The 13,007-nt window shown below is 42.8% G+C and overlaps 1 protein-coding gene across 2 annotated transcripts in view; it reads right to left on the bottom strand.

Moving 5' to 3' along the window:
* HPCAL1 (hippocalcin like 1) overlaps window positions 1–13,007 on the bottom strand; it is a 1,255,899-nt gene that overhangs the window by 324,399 nt on the left and 918,493 nt on the right. Inside the window, exon 6 of one of the 2 annotated variants that reach the window (XM_069235927.1) lies at window positions 8,623–8,694. The exons of the other annotated variant lie outside the window; for it this stretch is intronic. The gene's annotated coding sequence lies outside the window, so the exon portion shown is untranslated. The remainder of the gene's footprint in view (window positions 1–8,622; window positions 8,695–13,007) is intronic. 2 annotated transcript variants of the gene reach the window in all.

Raw genomic sequence — 13,007 nt, 5'->3', positions numbered from 1 at the left:
CTGTCCACAATATGAGACATGCCACCTAAAGAAAACTTATTGTACATTATTCATTTTAGTTTAGCCTGCTTTACAGCGAGGATGTTTTATTTTTCTAATCAGCTATAACTCTGTGAATGCGTTATTTTCTGTGCACAACAATTCACAGTGTGCCTCTGCCCAAGGGTGACAAGTACATTATAATGTATCTAGTGTTCCCGATACAAGAGTGTGCAGACAGCACATGCTCACGTCAGACCTGTTTCATAGAATGAAAACACATTTTCTTATAAAAACACCATACAGGCCGGACAAGGGCAGGGAAGTCATTCTGGCCAGGATACTCATCCATGCTGCATGCCATTTCATGGGGGGTGGGTACTCCTCTCGGACTGAGTACGGGTAGATTTGGGCTTTATCTTTCTATGCTCTCTAGAAGCTAGGCATTAGATAGGAATCATATACACTTGTGTATTCCAATATACTGGGGTTGTGTATTTTCTTCACACTAATCGTGACAATCCTAATCTTGCTAGGTCTCACTGCCCTAATAATTGCAGCTCATACATTTTAACGTAGTTTGCATTCTTTCAAATAAATATATTGAAAACCTTTCTGCATCTCTTTCTTTGCCTGTGTGTGTGCCTGAGATCTTTTGCTAATGAGAGAAAGGGATAAGATTGGTCTATCATGACTTCCCTGAGAGTTCACCGAATGTCATGCATCAGGCTGCCACAAATCACCTTTGCTTTCTAGGTCTGGGTGAGGTGCTGCTTGCTAGCCACAAGGGTTAGGCCGACAGTTGCTACTCGGTGTGGGAGTGACTCAGTTGCCCACAAGAGTTGGTACTGCCACCCGAATCCAGAAGTCTCGTTTTAATGATGGGAGTCCTAAGCATGGTGCCACCAACGTTCGTAAGGCACTAATTATACCGGTCCCCTGAGTATCAGTCTTGCACATGCTAAAGGTACCCTAAGTACCGTTATATGGAGATGTCCATGGTCTTATAGAAAATCCTCCTCAGCCAAATAGGAAGCAGCTATTTAGGTTGTAGGTTGCTCAAACTTGACTCTTGAAAGGATACCCCATCAGTGTTGCCAACTCTGATACCTATTCTTTAATATGGCACAACCAGTAAATATCCACGAGAACTGTAGACAACCTGTCACACAGTTTCTTTTAGCTAACGGACTAACAAATGAAGGCAGGGACGTTAGATTTGTCACGGAAGCTCACAACACATACAGAACAGAAATAGTCTACTTATGAGTGACCTTTCCAGCAATAAATGAAGACTCAAGTACATTTCACACATACAGAATAGTGAATCTACCACAACACTGCAGAGCATACCAATAACTAGAAATGCCTCTAAATTATCAAGAACACCAACATTGGTCTAATGGCACCCTCCCACCTGTAATACAACCTGTTAGTTTAGGTCCTTTAAGTAATGATGGACCAACCTGGCCAACACTGGCCACATATACACCACATCTCAATGTGCAAGCTATGCAAGTAGCTGAAGTACGGACAATATAGAATGACCTAGTAGCAATTTATAGACTACTAATTTAATTCGTAATGCAGACTTTGAACACAGCCCCAGCAAGGGCTGCTCTAGCTATCAACCAATTGGCAGTTACAGGAATAAATCCCCAATCTGTCCATTCAATAATAGGAAAAGGCCCACTGAGCAGGAGATGATTCCGTTCTGGGTGGCACAAAAAACAAATCATCTGGAAGCAGTGTTTCCCCCTACGGGAACCCATGATAAAAACAGAATTCTAACAATGTGCCTGGCATTGGGAATGGATCTCTCAATAGAGGATTGTGCCAGTTGGGGCACAGTCTTTGCAGCAATATATAGCACCACACATGGTACTCCGACACTTGCAAATTTACAGCAAGTGTCAAAACAAATTCAAAATGAACATGGAGCAGCCCCGGCCCTTGGTTTGGGGATGAAACTGATGTACAATTTTGACACAGTATCCTCAATAATTTTAAGTAATATTAAAGGGGAGGCAGCAGCATTGGCAATTCCCAACGGCAATTGCAATTCTATTTTAAAACATTTAAAAAATGTTATTTTAAAACTTTGGATTAATACATCATATTAGCTAACTGATCTTTGGAGCTTCTATATTAATAACTTGACTCTACCTTAAGCTTAGGTTAGTTTATATACTTTTGTCTTTTTTCACACTTACTGCTCAATTTTTCTTTAGGTGTCAGGTCTCACATCGTGGACAGTATGGGCCTATTTATGAGTGTGGCACTCTTCAGACTGCCACACTTGTGGTGGCAGGCAGACCGCTGCAATTATGGAGGTGTGACCAGCACATTACAAGTTTGCCGGGCAGCCCCGCCAACCTACCACAATCCCTGCCGGGATGAAAGACAGCAGTGCAGGTCGGAATCAGCCAGGGTGGAGCTGAACTCAACATGCACTGCTGATTATTACTAAAGGTGGGTGGGGAGCTCTGCTCCACTGGCAGAGCTAACAGAGTTTTTGGCACCCGGTTCACACTGCAGCACAGTTTTGGACTACACATCGCAAGCGCAGACAGTTATGCGGGAGCTGGTGCCCCTGCTGGGCTGACCGGCAGAAATCTTGGTTTCCGCCAGTTAGCCCATTGGGAAAGTCTTAATGGGGCCGGTGAGGGGGAAGCCAGCATGGTGACAACCACCCCATCTGGATTTGTTGGAGGGGTGTTCCTGTCCACCAAATTCATAATTGGGCCCTTAATTTGGTGGGTTACACTTTTTTTTTTTACTCAAATCTTTCCTCTTCTTCACATGGATGTTGACTAACCGTTTTCACTCTGAATTTCTTTCTAATTGATTAATTCTATCTCGCTCATCATTCACACGCGTTTCTCAGCACATACGTCGTCACTGGAGCTTCTTATAATTTTGGTCACAATGATTGCTGTTTGCCGTGGGCTCTGGCATTTTTCCCCTATTTTCTCCTATACTTTTTCTTATTTTTGTATCTCTAGTAAGTGCAAATTATGCTGTTTGTCTTTGTAGTTTCATACATTCTGACTTGTGTACTTATACATTTTACAGCCGTGAAGTCACTGTGTCACTGTCGGCTGTTGTATATTTTCAAATGTTCTGAAGACTACAGATGTCTACTTTTTTTTAAATAAATCACAAAAGTGAATCATCTGATACAAACCTTATAGTATGGACATTTATTTTCTTGTGAACTTCTGAGTGATGTGGTATGTACTGGTTTACATAACAGACCAAATAAAATTGCAGACATTTTAGGTATGATCGTCTGGGCAAAATGGAAAGCATATAAGTTGCAAACCAGTAGAAGGGAAAGACTAGATATTATCAGCCTTAACCAGTATGTTTTAGCTGCATATTTTGCAGAGCTGGGCCACCACACCTGCAAGTGCAGTGTACTGAAGAGGCAAAGGATAGGCATTAGTACAAATGCTCGCATTCAACTAACACATGCCTACTATAGCTGGCATATCTTCATCCATAGGCTTAAACACCAGATAGTGGGCACTTAAATGCACTCACAGCCTGCCAGATGAGGAGAGTGATCTGAACAGCAGCCATGCGCCCTGAATTCCCCTGTTTGGTAGCTTATGGTGTGTTATGCTACAATAGTTGTACATCACCAGGTGAAACCAATAAACCAATGCCCCTGACCAGTGTTTACACAGTCACATTCTGAGCTACACCTTGCTGGTGCCTGTACATGTGCACATTGAACAGCATGGTCCTGGACGTCATGAACTAGGCACCAGCTTTACTTTGCAGTCATATCACATACATGAGGTTAAATGTCCGTATGTGTTACTACAATATATACACTAGTGTAATAGTATAGCTTCGGTAATGTACACTTTTATGTTGGTCTGTGCTACTCCCTTTGATATGCTTTATTTCATAACATTAAAACATTACTCAAATTTACACCTATACGTTTCTAATGTCATAATCATGGTGGTTAGGTACCAGTGAAGAAGAGCCCCTTAGGATCATGCTAAAAATAATTTACTTAATTATACTCTCTACTAAGCTTCACCTGACCGAGTAAAAGGTTGTCATTTGAGATTGTACATCTAATGCAGTACTTTGACAAGGTCTGGACAGAATGAACACTTACATGTACATTACGAGACATACCAGTCATATGACACTTGTGCTGGTAAGAGAAGTCATGAACACATGACATTTGCTAGCATGCCCTTTCATAACGTGTAACAAAGTAGCCAATTTACATGTTTCCTATTTTATGACCATGGTGTTGCTAACGGAAGCTATGAAAGCATGGCAATTGACAGCATGACCTTTCGTGACGTTTAACAGCATACAATTTACACTTCCCCAATCTCTTCTTCTGCAGGATTAGCAGGACGTCAACAGCAGACAGAGGTATGTCCATCACTGGTGAATGCTGGATACATTGTTGCAATAAGATTAAAATAGTATGAAGGGAGTTTCTCCTGCAATCCCCTGCACTTACGCTACTATTACGAAGAGCTGTCCGTCCGTTCCTAATTCGACGTCTGACAGGATCCAAGTTAACCAAATCTTGCTAGTATTTAGAATTGCCGGTCTTGTTTTCACACTTGACTCTGATACTACATACCACAGACATCCTGATCGTATGGAAAATATGAGGATTTAAGTGGGGAGAAGTGTTATAATGTAACAAAAGAAGAGCTAGTTGTTTGACTTATGAGGTGCCGGGCAATATTGGCATGGATTGTATAAACAGCGCTCATTCACAAACCTGACGGATAATTAACAGCACAAAAGTACCACATAATAAAAAACTTAACTGCCAACAGAGCCAAGAAATAACACGTCATTAACAATTAAGCGATTATGCTTTTTGTGAAAAGGACTTGGCAACAGTTGGAGCGTCTGAGAACAATATGGTATGATTAACTTCAGAGCTGTGCCAAGCAAACAGTTGGCTGCTAGCATTGTTTAATTTGATATAGAAAACGTGCGCAACCTGTATTAATAATTGGGCATGCAAACCCATGGATCTATCAAAGAAGTAATGAAACGCTCTACTTCTAGCTTGTGTCTTTTCCTCCAACCAAGGGGAGTCACTGTTGACAAAAGAAAAATACCCAAGCCCTTTACTCCTCCCATTTACATCCACCTGTCATCGTGTATGCGAAGGCAGCCTGTCCCATCTGTCTGCAAATGACTCAAACATGTCAACTTGTTCAGTTCTTATGAAGGCTTCAGATCCCCGAATTGTCCCATTTATTTCACAACCCTGGTTTCCACAGCTGCGCTTCTTTCAGATATGCAGTATTTGTAAAAATCTAGATAGCTGAAAGATGAATAAAAAGGCTCACCATAACATTCTGGCTCACAATTCAAATATGATTCAGGAAAGCATGGAGACAAGTGATCCTCTCATTCCTATTACAGCATTGTCACTGGATATTTGGCCGAGGTTGCACTTGCAATTAATTTCTTCCAATCTTAATATTTTGATTAGAAGGTCAGAGTTCTATGGAATTTTAGCTACATGCCTTAGTATTTGCACTGAAAAATATTCTTTTAAGTCTTTGTCAAATATGTGTTAATTGAAATAAAAATGTATTTATGGTTTGTGCTTTCACATCTTCATACGCTTCTGTACTTTATCAGACCATTATTACATAACAAATTCTTATATAACATTCTTGAACATCTTGCCAGTCATTGTAACTGTAATTAGGTGATCATAGATTAGTCCACTCTGCCAATCTGCTTTTAAGTAATCAATGCCCATTGATCAAATACTATTGGAAGGCGAGTTACCATAGAGTTTGTTGGACCTGGCCCTTTTTACAGGTTCATCCCCAAAATTTTGCCTTCCTCCTCCTAATTTTTTCTGACCCTTTTTGCTGATGTTAGGACTTTGGGCACTTTACCACTGCTGATCAATGCTAAACTGCTTGTGCTCTCCCTTCTAAACTTGGTCTGATTGGCTTACACCTGGTTGGCACATTTCATTTATCTGTAAGTCCCTTGTACAATGGTATCACCATACCCAGGCCTGTAAATTAAATGCTATTAGTGGGCCTGCAGTGCTCCTTGTGCCACCCACAGATGTAGCCTTCCAAACCTGTCTCAGGCCTGCTAGCGCAGGACCTGCGTGCACAGTTTACTGCCACAAGGACCTGGCATCTAAATTGACTTGCCAGGCCTGGAACTCCCCTTTTACACACATAAATCACCCCTAAGGTAGGCCCTGTGGTAGGGTGCTATGTATGTAAAAGGCAGGCCAATGCCTAGTTGTGTGGCCTGTCCTGGTAGTGACAAACAGCCAGCTTGGTTTCTCACTGCTGAGTGTTGCCTTTCTCATAGGATTGCATTGGAAATGCCCTACCTTATGTCTAGGTGGTGTTGTTTGATCTGTGAGGGGTAGCGTAGGCATGTTTGGTACGGTAGTAATGGTGGTGAGAAAAGGTGGATTTTTGATTACAATTACAGAAATGCCACTTTTAGAAATTGGGCACTTCTCTGTGCTTATGACTGGTGTTTTGCCACTTGACTCCAATCCACGTCTGGGGCAGAGTGACAGCTGGGCTTGTGCATACTTTTCAGACAGCCTGTACACAAGGAGTGTGGAGGTGCACAGATGAGTATCTGCATATTGAAAGTCTTCCTGGGCTGAGAGAAGGAGAGACGGGGCACACCTGCATTTGCAAAGGCTGTGCCCTGGCCTCACACAAAGGGTTTGTTTATCCCCCAATGATGTTTTGAGCCTGTGCTGGAGGAGAGGGGAGTCACTCCTAGAACAGATCAGGACTGGTTGGAACCTCTTCTCCACTCCTTTTTGTAAAGCTTGTGCAAAACTGAGTATAAGTACAGGGGTTTTTCCCCATGTTTTAGAGCACTTTGGAACTGGGCCGAACCTCTGCCAGAGAGGCTACTGGACTTCTGTTTGTTGCCCTGCTGCCTGGCGTCTGCTAGGTGGCACAAAGGACTAATGCACACTGGGCCTACCTGGAAGAAAATACAGTAAAGGAAGGCCCTATTATGGTAGGGCAATTAGCCCCAGGTCCCAGCCGGGTGCAAGCAGCTTAGATGGGGACACATCTAGGTTGCATTACAGATTGCCACCATTGGAGGAAGTGTGGCTACAAGGTGCAACCCCCCGCAGACCTGGGACTAATTTCCCTACCATAACAGGGCCTTCCTTTACTGTATTTTCTTCCAGGTAGGCCAAGTGTGCATTTTAACTTATTTGCTCACTTTCTAGCTTAACCAGCTACCCCAATTCTTAGGGATCATAGGCCCTGACGAATGCCCCAGACCAGTTTGGTTATATGAGAGGGCAGAAACATATTAGCCATATAGATTTAGATGACACCTTGAACCACTATATTCAGGAGTCTCACAATGGCTTTTAATCTTACCAACAAACTCCGTCATTAAAGGAATAGGACACACTGGTGATTTGTTAGGTCATTTTAGCTGTATTTTCTCACTCCCCTGGATCCCCGCTCTATCCAGCAAAATTGAATTTCAGCACTTCCTCAGAGTTCTTTTAACAACGAGGTTGAGTCTGCCCAGACGGTATCATCTTACCTGGGTGGGGATAGGTGGTCAAATCATGAAGCATGACACTATAATGTGTGTGAAACCACCTATTCCATAAGAGGAACATCCCCATCCTCTATTTAGCACACTGCCACCACTACCATATCCCATGCCAATAACTAGATCACCTCGTTCTTGATCTGATGATCAGCTGAACGGGCCAGTTTAGCCTGTTCCCAGTATTCCCCATACACGTTGTGTTGTTGATGGTTTTCATTCTCAACAAAAGGTGCAGAGGGCTTAGACTGGATGACAAAACAGCATCCTCTGATTTTGGAATCAGTACTAAATTCAGATGATGAAATATTATCTTGCCCCATAGTAAATGCCAGATAGGAAAAAATCCACTAGTTGACTCTAGTACAGATTTGGGATGCCTCTCACGAATCCCAGGATTTTCTGCTATCTACTTCATCCATGCATTCCAAAACAGAACATAGCCACAGTGTTTCACGAAGTTATTTCCCTGTAATAACTTTCATTCCTTTCCAATTATCACACACATACAGTAACATTGCTTTTTACGCATAACTGCCTTTGTACACTAAAACAGCTGGTGGTGTCAAATGCCTTCACATATGATCACACATCTGGGAACACAAAACCTCTCTTGGATGCCTTTCCTTTGAGAGTTTGGCAGACAACATTTGGATTTCTTACTAGCTCCCCAGTCAAATTTGCCTAGCCAATTATAAATGATTACAGTCTTTGCTATTTGTCAGGCACAATAGAGAAGACAAATTGTTTTTGTAATACACTCATTTTAATACAATTAATCTTCCCACATAAACAAAAAAGTAACAATTATTCATCACAATCAACTTTCATTTTTAGAGCAGATCGTCTTTAAAGTTTTAGTTTCAATTTAGAAGTTTCTATAAAAACATCACACTTCATTATGTAATATTGTTATAGCCTCAACTAAAGCTGAGTTAGTTACAGAAGGACGTAGAAAAGGGTGTGAAATAACAAACACTTCAGAAATTGTGCACAACCGGACCATACTTCCTAACTTTAAATAAGATGGTGCTCCAAACCAAGAGTAATACTCACTATAAACAGGAGGAACGGACCAAGGGCAGCTGGTATTAATGGTCGTATTGGACATCAATCTACTATAGTAGCCTGCGAGGAAAGTAGAGAAAAAGAGATAAAATATTGAGCAGCTGGGAAGAAATGTCTGCTTGTTGCTCTGTGTTAAAGTTGACTGAATCGTTTTGGGTTTTTTTCTTGGGTGATCGAAGGTGTTTGAAGGTGGCTGGCTGCACATGTGCTGGGCGAGGTCTACTTTGCCCTGAAGGCAAAAACCACCTTTGTTACGTCATAGTGGAGAACACTTTAATTGTCAGTGCATCCATAGGGTTGTATTTTCGGTGTCTATGTAATGGTCCAAGTAAGAGTTAACAACTCCAGTAATTTAAATGGTCGGGAGCTGGGCAGGAATTGAAGAGGCAATGCTGGGTGAGGGGAAACAACTTGCTCCTCAGGGAAGATGGCAGGCCTTAGGAGGAGTCCAGCTGCTCTTTTCCATGTTATGTAAGGCACGGATCTCAAACACTGCAGCTACGATGCATTAGTTTGATTAAAAAAAACAGACTGTGCTAGAGAGGAGAATAAGACTTGCTTATGCCTTCTTGGTGCAGATGGCCGCAATACATTCACTGCAAACGTTTTGCTACTATTTTCTGCAGAACTGTCTTTTCCTTTCTTAACCGTAAATCGACGTTTGTATATGAAAGCACAAAACCCAGTCCTAGGTTTAATGGACTTAAAATTATCTGCTTCTTGTCTACGTATTTAGAATGTAGTAGCAATATGGGAGCCATCATTAATACATACAAGTAGTAATTATATGTAAAATCCTCTATTTGAACCTATTTTCTTCAAAATGTTCTTGCAGGGAGAGCTTCCCCACCCACACTCAACACTCACCCCTTTCAATTCAGGCTCCCTCATGTATTACACGTAGGTTTAAGTTTTGGCTCCACCACTTTTAAAATCTACTATCCGCCACTGGAACAGCCTATGGCCTTCATTACGACCCTCTTGGTGACAGTAGGACAGCCACCAAGGTGGCGGTCCAACAGCCACATTACGACCGCCAGCACTGCCACTCTTCCGCCACAGGACAGACTGGCAGTGCTAGAGGTCCTAATCCTAAGACTCCCCACTCCACCAGTGGTTACCTGGCGGTAGCCCAGCCATGAAATGGCTGGTGGAGACAGGGTGCAGGAGGACCCAGAGGGGCCCCTGCACTGCCCATGTACTTGTCATGGGCAGTGCAGGGCACCCTCCTCCCCCTGCCAGCCCTGTCTCAATGTTCACTGTCTGCTTTGCAGGCAGTGAACATCGCGACGGGTGCTGGTGCATCCTCTATGCACTGCAGCATTGCCGCCGGCTTTATTACGAGCTGGAGAAAATGCAGTAAGCCGTTTCCCGTTGGGCCACTGGGTGGAAACTCTGCGGCAACCTTCCCATCGGGACTTCGGCGGACGGGCTTTTCCGTCCGCCGAAGTCTTAATTGACCCTTGTCTTTGTAAAGAAAAGTCTTAACCTTTATTCCTGTGAGGAAGTCTTGTGATATCAGTATTATTTCTGACAGCTACTACTAACAGGTCCAGTATAACGTTGAAAATAACAGGGGAGTGTGTACAACCTTGGCCTGTCATTCTGGCCAGATGGAACATATCAGCTTATTAACACACCATCATTCAGTGTTTTAATTAAGTAAAAAAGGATTGAGATCTGGCAAGAGTTGTGTAAGAAACATCAACAGACAATCAAAAGATTTCTCTTTATCAAGTTCGATTGTTGCCATATAGTTTTCATTCATTCAATGTAAGTGTTTGATTTCCATTACCAACGTTATGTCAGAATGCCTGTAACTATGCTTCATAAATTGCACCTGTTAAATTGCTTTAGGCAAGGTACCTTAATACGTTAAAAAAAGTTAAATTCTGAAACAATTCTGAAACAATATATAGGAGGTAAACTAACCTGTACTTCATGAAGTTAATTGTGTTTTTGCTTGACTTTGGAAAGAGTTATAGCAAAGCTATTTCTATAGGATGAGTTTTACATTTATCAGTTATAATCTCTATTCAAACCTTAACATACAGAAGGAAACATCTTAGAGAAGTTACATAAAATTGGTTGTAAGACAGAATCACGCATGCCGGACCACCCATGCCTTAACAAGGCAGTTGGATCCACGACTGCGTCTTTTCCACGCCTGCCTTTACCACACGTGCCTTTACAATGAATTTCGCATGCTTAGTAAAGGCATATGTGGAAACAGCATGTGTGATTCTATCATACAACCCCACGCTTAATCTAAAAAAATAAACCAACTCCCCCGACCCACCCTGAGGCCCAAAATTACCACCACCCCTGATAAGTAAACTAATGAGACACCCCCCACCCGCCATGAGCCGTAAATCTTTCCTCCACTCCTAATAACCAAACTACCCCGAATCCCCCACCCACCATAAGCCTACCCTAAGCACAACAAAAAAAACTACTCCACTATTCCGACCCCCACCCACCCTAAAGCTCTAAAACAAAAACTACTTCGACCCCCCACCCTGCCCCTAAAAACTAAACTACTCCAACAACCCCCACCCACGCTGAGCCCTAAAACCTTCCCTCACCCCTAATAAGAAACTACCCTCACCCCTCCACCCACCATAAGCCCTAAAAAATAACCTACTCAACCCCCTCCACTCCTGCCCCTAAGAAATAAACTAACCCTACACCCCCACAACCCTAAATCCACCCCCACCGCTAAAAACTACCCCAAACTCTGCCCCAACCCCACTTACCTCGCCTTATCCACTCGTGAGACTTCCTCCTCTTCTCTCCTCCCGCACTTCCTTAAACCATCCCCCACTCTTAAAAAAACTGCCACGCCTACCCACCTCCCTAAAAAAATAACTACCCTGACTCCTACCTACTCTAAGGCCTAAAGAAAACAAACTATTCCAACCCCCAACCTCCGCCCTTAAAAAATACACTACCTCAACCCCCACATACACCCTAAGCACTAACTCTGGCCCCTCTTACTTCACCGAGTCATCCCCGATCCTTCATCCTCTCCTCCCGCCATTCCTTGAACCTTCCCCCCTACAAACCAAACTACCCTGCCCCCCACCCTAAGCCTTAAAATAAAACTACCCCAACCCCACCCACCCCGTCCCAAAAACTAAACTTACACACATCCTCCATCCCACCCCTGAAAATAAAATCGCCCAACCCCCCCATCCACCCTAAACCCTTAATCCACCCCTGAGGCCTTAAAAAATAAAAAAAAAATAAAAAAAACTATCCCAACCCCCTACCCCAGCCCTTAAAAAATAAACTACCTCAACCCTCAGACCCACCCCTAAGCACTAAATCCAACCCCTCTTACTTCACCGAGTCCTCCCCGATCCTTCCTCTCCTCCCACCATTTCTTAAACCTTCCTCCCTAAAAAATAAACCACCTTGCCCCCCACCCTAAGCCCAAAAAAAAACAAAAAACACCCTGCTCCAATAGCTAAACTTACCAAAATCCCCCCACCCGCCCCTAAAAATAAAATAGCCCAACCCCCCAGCCACCTTAAGCCCTTAATCTACCCCACCCCTAAAAACTACCACCCACCAACCCTGCCCTAGCCCCACTTACCCAACCTCGTTCTCTACCGATCCACTTGACTGCTCTCTGCCTTTGTCTCTGCCTCAGTCACCCATATGCGTAGTTTGGCACATGCGTGGTTAAGACAGAGAAAAAAGGCAGTCTTTGTTCTGGAAAGCATTGTTGCACTTGCGTTGTAAACATCTGCATTGTTTACAATGGTTGTTTAGGACATTTCCCCATAAAATTTGTAAAGGAACAATGCAGGTTTTTCCACAGTTTTAACAACATTAATACCAGCATGTACCTCATTTCATCAGCTCAATATGGTCATCAATGGTCAGTTGGAATAAATACTTCACCCTACTACAGAATCTCATTGTTCCGTCAATTAATTGGACCAACTGTTTGCTGTTTTAATGTTTAAGAGCTATTCTCCATGCTCCAGGTGTATTCTGTAGATAATAAAACACAACTGAGAAACATTGAAGGAAGGAGTAAAAGGGAGTGAAGCAGAAGGACTCAGTCAACAGATGCCTAACTTAACTTAAACGTTCCTACAAGATGCATTCATCTAGATATTAGGCATGGTTCATGACCCAGTAGGGTGCCCAGTAACAATAATAAATGTAAGCATTGTGAAATATTGCTCAGAGAAATAACAAGGTCTGCTTCTCTCCACACATTTGCCACAAAATTTGTGGAAAACTCAGATGTCAATAAGATGTGTATCATCCCTTCTTTTAGTCTTCTTTTACTACCCCCGTGGGGGCCTCTTTACTCAATATAACCACAACAAGATCACTTTAAACATGCTTGTGATCTT

Source organism: Pleurodeles waltl, chromosome 5 (genome assembly GCF_031143425.1).
Source record: "Pleurodeles waltl isolate 20211129_DDA chromosome 5, aPleWal1.hap1.20221129, whole genome shotgun sequence".
NCBI classification, from domain to species: Eukaryota; Metazoa; Chordata; class Amphibia; order Caudata; family Salamandridae; genus Pleurodeles; species Pleurodeles waltl.
Note: the sequence above shows the minus strand (reverse complement) of the source record. Positions and strands in the feature narration are given on the sequence as shown.